This window comes from Bubalus kerabau, chromosome 16 (assembly GCF_029407905.1).
Source record: "Bubalus kerabau isolate K-KA32 ecotype Philippines breed swamp buffalo chromosome 16, PCC_UOA_SB_1v2, whole genome shotgun sequence".
In the NCBI taxonomy this organism is placed as follows: domain Eukaryota; kingdom Metazoa; phylum Chordata; class Mammalia; order Artiodactyla; family Bovidae; genus Bubalus; species Bubalus kerabau.
In genome coordinates this window covers 1,864,908-1,877,239 of record NC_073639.1, presented here as the reverse complement: position 1 = coordinate 1,877,239, position 12,332 = coordinate 1,864,908, and positions in this window count along the sequence as shown.

Below are 12,332 nucleotides of genomic sequence, written 5' to 3'. Positions count from 1 at the left end.
TTGCGTATGTCGAGCCTCCTTCCTCATGACCTTTGCCATGGGCGGAGTGCCTCACTCTGGCCCCCAACAGTGAACCTCCTCTCTCAGGAACATTCTTGGCTCCTATCGAGACACCTCTGTGCGTGTAGCTACACACGCAACGTAGGGACAAAGGGAGCCAGATTCTTTCCGTGGGGTGCTGATGCTTTGTGGCAAAGCACCTGCTTGAGAATCCATCAGCTTACGCTTCCCTCGCCTTGACAGAGGTCTCATTGCTGTAGCCCTTGGCAGTTTGGAAAGAAGAGGACCCTTACCTTTCATAAAGTGGGCCCTTGTCCTAGTTTGAAAGGAAAGGCAAGAGCTGAGCTGAGGCCAATAAGGCGCCAGTCAAGTCTGACATATTCCCGAAGCCTGCTCCTTCATGGAAAATAACGCTGTAATCTAGGAATGTCTCTGCAAGGCTGGCAAATGGCAGTCAGGAGCCTGCACCCTGCCTCTGGAATTACCGACTTCTGAACAGATCTGGAGGTCTCCCTTAGGGGAAGCTAACCCATTCTTCCAAATAGAGGCTTCCAAACGCAGGCCGCTTGGCTGCCTCTTGCTCTCTGAAGGAGGCCTGCTTTTCCCGCCTCCTATGAACCCCACATCCCAGCCTCTGGGAAAAGCGGATCTTGAAGATCTTTTCTCAGGGGTTGTTTCCACGGAGCTGGGGCCGAGCCTGGAGCCCCAAACGCACAGGGGAAGAAAAACCACATGTACAAGTCTTTGCTCTCTAGGAGAGCTCTAGTGAACTTCACTCTGTCAGGAACGTTCTTGTTTCCTATGGAGACACCCCTGTCTGTGAAGCTGTGTACCGAACATGGAGACACAGAGTCTGATTCTCTCTGTGCAGCTTTGAAGCTGTCGTTCAAACAACAGCTTGAAAATCCATACAATGTTCTTCCTTACCCGTGACACAGTTCTCATTGCTATACCCCTTGGCAGTATTTAGAAATCCATACCCAAACCCTTCTCCTAGTAGGCCTGGGTCCTAGTTCGGAGAAACACGCAATGGCGGAGCTGAGGCCAGTAAGGCACCAGTCAGGTCTCACACACTCTGGCAGCCTGCTCCTCCAGGGACAGTAAGGCCTCTTTTTCTCTGCAGGAGATTCGCTTGCCTTACTTCCTGTGAACAGCATTTCCCAGCCTCAGCGAAGCGGTTCCTGGAGATCTTTTCTCAGGGACAGTTTCCCCGGAGGTGTGGCAGACCTCGAGGACCCAACTCACAGGGGAAGGCAAAACCACATGGACAGGTCTATGCTCTGTAGGAGAGGTTTAGTGAACCTAATCTCTCAGGAACATTCTTGGCTCCTATAGAGACAACTCTGTGTGTGAAGCTACACTCCCAACATTGGTGCACAGGGAGCTTGATTCTCTCCGTGGGGTGCTGATGCTTTGTGGCAAAGCACCTGCTTGAGAATCCATCCTCTTAGGCTTCCCTCACCTTGACAGAGGTCTCATTGCTGTAGCCCTTGGCAGTTTGCAAAGAAGAAGACCCTTACCCTTCATAAAGTAGGGCCTTGTCCTAGTTTGAATGGAATGGCAATAGCTGAGCTGAGGTCAATAAGGAGCCAGTCCCGTCTGACACATTCCCGAAGCCTGCTCCTTCATGGAAAATAACTCTAGAATCTAGGAATATCTTTGCAAGGCTAGCAAAGGGCAGTCAGGAACCAGTACCCTGCCTCTGGAATTACTGACTTCTGAGCAGATCTGGAGGTCTCCTTTAGGAGAAGCTAACCCATTCCTTCCAAATAGAGGCTTCAAAACACAGGCAGGTGGGCTGCCTTTTCGTTCCCTATGGAGGCGTGCTTTTCTCTCCTCCTACGAACCCCGGTTCCCAGACACTGGGAAAAGTGGATCTTGAAGATATTTTCTCAGGGGTTGTTTCCACGGAGCTGGGGCCGAGCCTGGAGACCCAAAGGCACAGGGGAAGGCAAGACCACATGGACAAGCCTTTGCTCTTTAGTATAGCTCTAATGAACCTCACTCTGTCAGGATCTTTCTTGATTCCTACGGAGACACACCTGTGTGTGAAGCTGCGGGCACAGAGAGCCTGATTACCCCTGTGCAGCGCTGAGTCTGGGCGGCTAAACAACAGCTTGGGAATGCAGCCTGGGGCGCTTCCCTTCCCTCGGACAGAGCTCTCCTTGCGGTAGGCCTTGGTAGTTTGCATACAATGGGGCCCTAAGCCCTCTGCAAGTTGGCCTGGCTCCTAGGTCCAAAGGGCAGGCCAGAGCGGAGCTGAGGCTGTCAGGCTCCAGACACATCTCCCATACTCCTACATCCTGCTCCTACCCGGGCGTGAACACTAGAAGTTGGGAAGGTACCTGGACCGTGCAGGGGCGGGGCGAACGCGGGCGGCGTGGGGCGGGGGTCGGCTTCTGGCGGGGGTGGGGGCGGGCTTCCCAGTTGTGCTCTCGGAGGTGGACACTGAGGCTGAAAACGCGCCGGGAGCGCACCCGGGACTGGGTAAACCCGGGCTGCGCGGGTCGAGATTCCGATGGCTTTGGGTGGGGGTCGGTCCCAGTTGTGCTCCCGGGGGTCGCCACTGCGGCTGGGAACGCGCCGGGAGCGCGGCAGGGGCGGGGCTAACCCTGGGGGCGCGGGGCGGGGGTCGGCTCATGGGGGGGATGGGGAGGGGTTCCCAGTTGCGCTCTCGGGGGTTGCAACTGCGGCTGGGAACGCCCATTTCGTCCGCTCCTGGGTCCCCAAGGATCGCCATCCCGTGGGTGCAGTGGAGGGCTGCGGACCACAGGTAAGGGAACTGGGACTGCGTGGAGCAGGGAACCAAGTATTCCGCCGTCTGTTGACACATTCTCGGAGCTCCCCAACCTGGAGGTCGCAGAAAGGCCTTGCCTTTGGGGTCAAGGCCTTTACCGCTCCACCCCTCTGCTGAAAAATCTCCGAGTCTGCGTGGTTCTTCCAAGCAGCCTACTGTCTGCTGGAAGTCCAAGGGACAGAACACTGAACTCTGGCCGGCTGGCCCAGCCCTGCTTCTGGCACTTTGTAAGCCAGCGGGCCCTTGAGCACCTGCTGGGATGGGAAAGGGAAGGGTCCACGGATTGCACCCTAGAAACTTAGTAGGGTGCATGGATTTCAAACCCTGGTGGCCGCCCAGGCAGCAAAGAAGGGGGGAGGGCACCTTGCTGCCCTTTCATGGCAGAATCTGTGGTTGTCCAGCTGCGTGGGCCTTTTCATGAGGACCCTGTGCAATAAAAGTTTGGTGTTTTGGAACTGAATAATTAGAACGTGTAAAAGCTTTAAATTATGTGGTGGTGTAATTAAAAAACAAAACAAAACAAAACCAAGCTCCAAGTGTTTTGCAAATGGAGGTTTAAATATTGAAGGACTGTATTCCTTGCACTGTGGCATTCTATCAAGAAGTGTGCAGGATTTTTTTTTTTTTAAGAAAAGTGTTCGAAGTGAGGGAAACAGGAAACCCAGAACTGCCCCTGTATTTTGGGGAAGGCCTTAGGAGGTCACTTGGAAATGCTGCTGGATGTGCGGGAGGGCGGCAGATGGGTTGTGCAGGCTTGTCCTTTGCATGGATGTTCTTGTGTGTGGAAACCCAGCTCGGAGCCATCTCCTGATGTGTAAGAATTTCGCAGACAAACCTTGAGCTAAGCAATGCATTTTTTCCTAAGAAAATGTTTGTCTTAAGCGATGTAAATATCCTATGTATTTCCGCTAGACTCTGGCTTCAGGTCGGTTCCCCCAAAAGGCTCAGAAGCGATTTGAACAAAACAGCATGTTTTCCTCCTAGCTTGTTCTCCTTATCTATGTTAAGGAAATGATATATTTGCCTGCAATACTGCCTTTCTTCAAGATTCATGTCAATCAAGTTTTGGCCCGGGATGACTCACCTGCTGCCAATATTATCTCAATGCATGTCGTGGGGGAAGGGCCTGGTGCCATTCCCTGAAACAGTTCCTTTCTTTCCTTAGCTGACTGCTAGTGCCTGTAGAATATCTGGCTAAAGACCAGCAGGGGGTACTCTTACTACCCCCCCCCCACCCCGCCTCAAGTCTAAGTCAGCAGCTTTCTCTATCTCTTTAATACTTTAATAACACTTGATGACACAAAAGCTCTGAGCGATCAAATCATATCAAATCTTCATTTCAGATTGAAGATGCATTCCATGGTATTGCCATCTTAAGTCTTTCCATCGTTATGGAATATCTGTCCATGTATTCAGGATAGTTTTCAGCCAGGGTGTATAATTTCCAGTGTGCCAGTCTTGTCATCCTCGTTACATCCATGGCAAAGTGTTTTATTCATGTTGATATTATTGAAAGGGAATTTTTTAAAATTCCTTTTCAGATTATTATCTGCTAATGTATACAGATAAAACTGTGTAATCATTCATTTTTATCAGTTTGGACAGCTTGATAGTTGTCTTTAATTTCTTTACTTTCTGACACTTTAAGATTATCCTGGGACACATATGTAATGCCTCACCCCTAAATTCAGACATGTGTTCAAAGAACTTCTGTCCTTTTATTTATTTATTTATTTATTCTTTAACATTGAAATCGTTTTGACTATGCTGGGTGTTTGTTGCTAGATGGAAGTAGCTAGGACCTCTGGACTGCAGTCTCTCATCTCTTGCTGACCTCTTGTTGACCTCTGCAGATTGCTGGTAGGTGGGAGCTTGTTAGTTCCTTGTTCCTTATCAGAGCCTCCTGTGGTAAGTGTTTTTTGTCTTCTCTGTTGCCTGGTAAGGGTGGGTGGTCATGGGCATCCCAAAGTTGGCTAGAAGTCAATTATTTAGGCAGGCTTGTGCATAGATATGGGAGAAGGCAATGGCACCCCACTCCTGGAAAATCCCAAGGACGGAGGAGCCTGGTAGGCTGCAGTCCATGGGGTGGCTAAGAGTCGGACACCACTGAGCGACTTCATTTTCACTTTTCACTTTCATGCATAGGAGGAGGAAATGGCAACCCACTCCAGTGTTCTTGCCTAGAGAACCCCAGGGACTGCGGGGCCTGGTGGGCTGCCATCTATGGCGTGGCACAGGGTCGGCCTCAACTGAACCACTTAGCAGCTGCAGCAGCAGCAGCAGCAGTGCATAGATATCAAAGGGGATGAGAACAGTCAGGTAGGATCACATATGTCACCGTGAAACAATACTTCTCCTCTTAGCCAAAGCTAACAAAAGATTTCTGTTCTAGGTCAACCTAGAAGAGATCACTTAAGAGGTAAAGAAACTTAAACTCCATTAGCAAAGGCAGGTCAACATCTCAAGAAAACTTGTGCTAGGCACAGAACTCTTTTCTGGGGGCCTACTTTCCCTACAACCTCCTTATCCCATTCTGTACCCATTCCTTTGCTTCTCCCGTCCTGAAAATGCCACCTGTAAGACAGAACTACTTCGTTTTCCTTCTTAAAGTGTGATTGCATTCCACACATTCTTGTAATAACAAGTCATACATTTCCCTTCAGCAACCAAGCACTGACTCTTATATTGGCATTTGATAGATTGGTGAGCATACCTATCAGTGATAATAGCGCCCACCCCGCTTCCTGCAAGAACAGAACAAAACAAAACAAAACAAAAAAATTGCTTTCTTACATTTAATATGTTCGGATGGTGCCAGTCACTATTCATGCAGAGTCAAAAATCTCTTTTGTTTCTGTGTAAAAGGGAGGTCCTTTCAAGTCGTGAATGTTTCAGAAGTTTCATTTATTTGGAAGTGACCTAGCTATTCAATACACTGTCGTCACTTAGTTTAGCACCAGGATAGAAACTCAGGTAACCAAAACACCTGGAGGAACGATTGTAAGTTCAGTTCAGTTCAGTTGCTCAGTCGAGTCTGACTCTTTGGGACCCCGTGGCCTGCAGGACGCCAGGCTTCCGTGTCCATCACCAACTCCAGGGGCTTGCTCAAACTCATGTCCATCGAGTCAGTGATGCCATCCAACCATCTTATCCTCTGTCATCCCCTTCTCCTCTGCCTTCAATCAAGACTATGAGAGGCGGATATTTTAGAGTATAATTATTGTTAAGAGTTTATCTAAAAGCTCATATCACATTTCCATTTTTTACATTGGTTGTTGCTGTTTCCAGGTACTTTCTTGCTGACAAGCTTGTGACACATATAACAATAGAGCAATTTTTACCTCAAAAGAAACCTAGGCACTATGAACATGTTGTGCTTAATGTTGTTGACTCTTAGACATGTCTATAGTGGAGGAGCAAAACCAAAAATACTAGATATTTAATATTGACTAGTTCCCAGTTCACGGGACTCTGACATTCATTTAGGTCAATGTTTTCTTGTATTTCCAGCAGTTTGATTTGGAAGGGCTGCCTTGTCTTGAGACCATTGAAATCAGAACTCAGAACTTGAGCAATATTATCAAAAAACACAAGGCTCACACTGACACATACCTTAATCCAGACAGACAGACAAGACATCTTCCAGTTTTCCGCCTGAGATTTAAAATATTTCTTTGAGCCGTTTTCCTGGGGAGTGGGGGGGGAGTTGGGGTGGCAGCGAGGCAGGCTTGGGTAACAAGCTAATTGTTGGTCATTGCATATGCAAAGAACCAGCTTTCCGGGTTCCAAGGAAAAAAGTTTCCTTGGTACCCAATTTTGTTTGGATCTATAGACTCTCATGGCCCTCCTAGGTCAGGACATCTTTCCTTTCTGTAGTCCTCATTTTATCCCTAAATCATAGACAGCTTGGATTGTCTCTGTGGGGTGGATGTATTGTCCTCGTGTTTGACCTGGCGGCAGTAGCGAGGTCCGAGATCCTCTCCTGGAACCGGGCGTGGGGACGGGGCTCACCAGGAGCCCCTGGTGGAAGTGGGCAACGCCCCGGGAGCGCGCCAGGGGCGGGGCGATCCCGGGCGGCGCGGGTCGGGGTTCTGGTTGGGAGGGGGTGGGGGGCAGAAACAGTTGTGCTCTCGGGGGTCCCCACTGCAGCTGGAAACGCGCTGGGAGTGTGGCAGGGGCGGGGTGAACCCGGGTGGCGCGGGCCGGGGTTCGGCTCCTGGCGGGGGTGGGGGAGGGCTTCCCAGTTGTGCTCTCGGTGGTGGCCACTGCGGCTGGAAACGCGCCGGGAGCGCACCCGGGGCGGGGTAAACCTGGGCTGCGCGGGTCGAGATTTAGATGGCTGTGGGTGGGGGTTCGGTCCCAGTTGTGCTCTCGGGGGTCGCCACTGCGGCTAGGAACGCCCATTTCCTACGCTCCTGTGTCCCCAAGGATCCACATCTAGTGCGTGCAGCGGAGGGCTGCGGGCCACAGGTCAGGGAACTGGGACTGCTTGGAGCAGGGAACCAAGTATTCCGCCCTCTGTTGGCACATTCTCGGAGCTCCCCAACCTGGCGGTCGCAGAAAGGCCTCGCCCTTGGTGTCAAGGCCTTTACCGCTCCACCCCTTTGCTGAAAAATCTCAGTCTGCACGGTTTTCCCAAGCAGCCTAGTGTCCCCTGGAAGTCCAAGGGACAGAACACTGAACTCTGGCCGGCTGGCCCAGCCCTGCTTCTGGCACTTTGTAAGCCAGCGGGCCCTTGAGCACCTGCTGGGATGGGAAAGGGAAGGGTCCACGGATTGCACCCTAGAAACTTAGTAGGGTGCATGGATTTCAAACCCTGGTGGCCGCCCAGGCAGCAAAGAAGGGGGGAGGGCACCTTGCTGCCCTTTCATGGCAGAATCTGTGGTTGTCCAGCTGCGTGGGCCTTTTCATGAGGACCCTGTGCAATAAAAGTTTGGTGTTTTGGAACTGAATAATTAGAACGTGTAAAAGCTTTAAATTATGTGGTGGTGTAATTAAAAAACAAAACAAAACAGAACCAAGCCCCAAGTGTTTGGCACAGGGAGGTTTAAGTATTTAAGGCCTGTTTTCCTTGCACTGTGGCATTCTATCAAGAAGTGTGCAGGATTTTTTTTTTTTTTAAGAAAAGTGTTCTAAGTGCTTGAAACAGGAAACCCAGAGGTGCCCCTGTATTTTGGGGAAGGCCTTAGGAGGTCACTTGGAAATGCTGCTGGCTGTGGGGGAGGGGGGCAGATGGGCTGTGCAGGCTTGTCCTTTGCATTCATGTTCTTGTGTGTAGAAACCCAGCTCGGAGCCATCTCCTGATGTGTAAGAATTTCGCAGACAAACCTTGAGCTAAGCAATGCATTTGTTCCTGAGGAAATGTTTGTCTTAAGCGATGTAAATATCCTATGTATATCTGCTGGACTCTGGCTTCAGGTCGGTTCCCCCAGTAGGCTCAGAAGCGACTTGAACAAAACAGTATGTTTTCCTCGTACCTTGTTCTCCTAATCTATGTTAAGGAAATGATATATTTGCCTGGAATACTGCCTTTCTTCAAGATTCATGTCAATCAGTTTTTGGCCCAGGATGACTCACCTGCTGCCAATGTGACCTCAAGGCATGTCATGGGGGAGGGGCCTGGTGCCATTCCCTGAGACAGTGCCTTTCTTTCCTTAGCTGACTGCTAGTGCCTGTAGAATATCTGGCTAGATACCAGCAGGGCGTACACCCCGCCTCAAGTCTAAGTCAGCAGTTTTTCAATCTCATTTATACTTTAATAACAATTGATGACACAAAAGCTCTGAGCGATCAAATCATATCAAATCTTCATTTCAGATTGAAGATGCATTCCATGGTATTGCCATCTTAAGTCTTTCCATTGTTATGGAATACCTGTCCATGTATTCAGGATAGTTTTCAGCCAGGGTGTATAAGTTCCAGTGTGCCAGTCCTGTCATCCTCGTTACATCCATGGCAAAGTGTTGTATTCATGTTGACATTATTGAAAGGGAATTTTTTTTAATTCCTTTTCAGATTATTATCTGGTAATATATACAGAAAAAACCGTGTAATCTTTCGTTTTTATCAGTTTGGACAGCTTGATAGTTGTCTTTAATTTCTTTCCTTTCTCATACTTTAAGATTTTCCGGGCACTGTACATGTACTGCCTCACCCCTAATCTCAGTCATGTGTTCAAAGAACTTCTGTCCTTTATTTGTTTACTTATTTTTTGCAACATTGAATTCGTTTTGACTATGCTAGGTCTCTGCTGCAAGATGGAAGTTGCTAGGACCTCTGGACTGCAGTCTTCCATCTCTTACTGACCTCTTGTTGACCTCTGCAGAATCCTGGTTGGCGGGAGCTTGTTAGTTCCTCGTTCCTTACCAGGACCTCCTGTGGTAAGTGTTTTTCTCTTCTCTGTTGCCTTGTAAGGGTGGATGGTCATTGGCATCCCAAAGCTAGCTGGAAGTCAATGATTTAGGCAGGCTTGTGCATAGATATGGGAGAAGGCAATGGCACCCCACTCCAGTACTCTTGCGTGGAAAATCCCATGGATGGAGGAGCCTGGTAGGCTGCAGTCCACGGGGTCGCTAAAAGTCGGACACCACTGAGCGACTTCACGTTCACTTTTCACTTTCATGCATGGGAGGAGGAAATGGCAACCCACTCCAGTGTTCTTGCCTAGAGAACCCCAGGGACTGCGGGGCCTCGTGGGCTGCCGTCTATGGGGTCGCACAGAGTCGGACACGACTGAAAGGCCTTAGCAGCAGCGGCGGCGGCAGCAGCAGCAGAAGCAGTGCATCGATATCAAAAGGGCTGCAAACAGTCAGGAAGGATCACATATGTCACCGTGAAACACTACTTCTCCACTTAGCCAAAGCTAACAAAAGATTTCTGTTCTAGGTCAACCTAGAAGAGATCACTTAAGAGGTAAAGAAACTAAAACTCCATTAGCAAAGGCATTTCGACATCTCAAGAAAACTTGTGCTAGGCACAGAACTCTTTTCTGGGGGTCCGCTTTCCCTACAACCTCCTTATCCCGTTCTGTACCCATTCCTTTGCTTCTCCCATCCTGAAACGGCCACCTGTAAGACAGAACTACTTTGTTTTCCTTCCTCAAGTGCCATTGCATTCCACATACTTTCTTGTAATAACAAGTCATACATTTCCCTTCAGCAACCAAGAACTGACTTTTATATTGGCATTCGCTATAGCCCGCCCCCCTCCCCCCACCCCCAAGAACAGAACAAAACAAAACAAAACAATTGCTTTCTTACATTTAACATGTCAGGATGGTGCCAGACACTATTCATGGAGAGTCAAAAATCTCTTTTGTTTCTGTGTAAAAGGGAGGTCCTTTCAAGTCGTGAATGTTTCAGAACTTTCATTTATTTGGAAATGACCTAGCTATTCAATACACTGTCGTCACAAGGATAGAAAATCGGGTAACCAAAACACCTGGAGAAACGTTTGTTAGTTCAGTTCAGTTCAGTTGCTCAGTCGTGTCTGACTCTTTGTGACCCCGTGGCCTGAAGGACGCCAGGCTTCCGTGTCCGTCACCAGCTCCAGGGGCTTGCTCAAACTCATGTCCATCGAGTCAGTGATGCCATCCAACCATCTTATCCTCTGTCATCCCCTTCTCCTCTGCCTTCAATCAAGACTATGAGAGGCAGATATTTTAGAGTATAATTATTGTAAAGGGTTTGTCTAAAAGCTCATATCACATTTACATTTTTTACTTTTGTTGTTGTCGTTTCCAGGTAGTTTCTTGCTGACAAGCTTGTGACACATATAACAATAGAGCAATTTTTACCTCAAAAGAAACCTAGGCACTATGAACATGTTGTGCTTAATGTTGTTGACTCTTAGACATGTCTATAGTGGAGGAGCAAAACCAAAAATACTAGATATTTAATATTGACTAGTTCCCAGTTCACGGGACTCTGACATTCATTTAGGTCAATGTTTTCTTGTATTTCCAGCAGTTTGATTTGGAAGGGCTGCCTTGTCTTGAGACCATTGAAATCAGAACTCAGAACTTGAGCAATATTATCAAAAAACACAGGGCTCACACTGACACATACCTTAATCCAAACAGACAGACAAGACATCTTCCAGGTTTCCGCCTGAGATTTAAAATATTTCTTTGAGCCAGTCTTCTGGGGAGTGGGGGGATGGGGGTGGCAGTAAGGCAGGCTTGGGTAACAAGCCAATTGTTGGTCATTGCATATGCAAAGAACCAGCTTTCCGGGTTCCAAGGAAAAAAGTTTCCTTGGTAACCAACTTTGTCTGGTTCTATAGAATATCATGGCCCTCCTAGGTCAGGTCATCTTGCCTATCTGTAGTCCTCGTTTTATCCCTAAATCACAGACAGCTTGGATTGTCTCTGTGGGGTGTATGTATTGTCCTCATGTTTGACCTGGCGGCAGCAGCGAGGTCCGAGAGCCTCTCCTGGAACCGGGCGTGGGGACGGGGCTCACCGAGAGCCACTGGTGAAGGTGGGCAGCGCCCCTGGAGCGCGGCAGGGGCGGGGCGAACCCGGGTGGTGCAAGGCGGGTGTCGGCTCCTGACGGGGGTAGGGGAGGGCTTCCCAGTTGTGCTCTCGGAGATGGCCACTGCAGCTGGAAACGCGCCGGGAGCGCAGCCAGGGTGGGGTAAACCTGGGCTGCACAGGTCGAGATTCCGCTCACTGTGGGTGGGGGGTCGGTCCCTGTTGTGCTCCCGGGGGTCGCCAATGTTGCTGGGAACCCACCGGGAGCCCGGCAGGGCCGGGGCGAAACCTGGCGGTGCGGGGCGGGGTGGGGTTCCATTCGCATTGGGGGTCGGCTCCTGGCGGGGGTGGGGGAGGGCTTTCCAGATGTGCTGTTGGGGGTCACCATTGCGGCTGGGAATGCCCATTTCGTGAACTCCTGGATCCCCAAGGATCGGCATCCATTGGCCACAGCGGAGGGGTGCGGAACACAGGTAAGGGAACGGGGACTGCCTGGAGCAGGGAACCATGTATTAGGCCCTGTGTTGGCACAGTCTCAGAGCTCCCCAACCTGGCGGTCGCAGAAAGGCCTCGTCTTTGGGGTCAAGGCCTTTACCGCTCCACCCCTCTGCTGAAAAACCTCAGAGTCTGCTCGGTTTTCCCAAGCAGCCTAGTGTCTGCTGGAAGTCCAAGGGACAGAACCCTGAATTCTGGCCGGCTGGCCCAGCCCTGCTTCTGGCACTTTGTAGGCCAGCGGGCCCTGGAGCACCTGCTAGGACGGGAAAGGGAAGGGTACGCGAATTGCACGCTGGTGGCCGCCGAGGCAGCAAAGAAGGGGGGAGGGCACCTTACTGCCCTTTAATGGCAGACAGAATCTGTGGCTGTCCTGCTGCGTGGGCCTTTTCATGGGGACCTTGTGCAATAAAAGTTTACCGGTGACCTTAGGGAACTTCCCAGTGTGCTTCTGACAGATGAGGGATGCTGTGGAGTTGGCGGGGCCTCTCAGGACTCCGCTGGGTTTGGCGCAATGGAAGAGGGCCTCATCTCCAGGGAAGGCAGGAACCTTAGGCTTCCTCTCCGTTT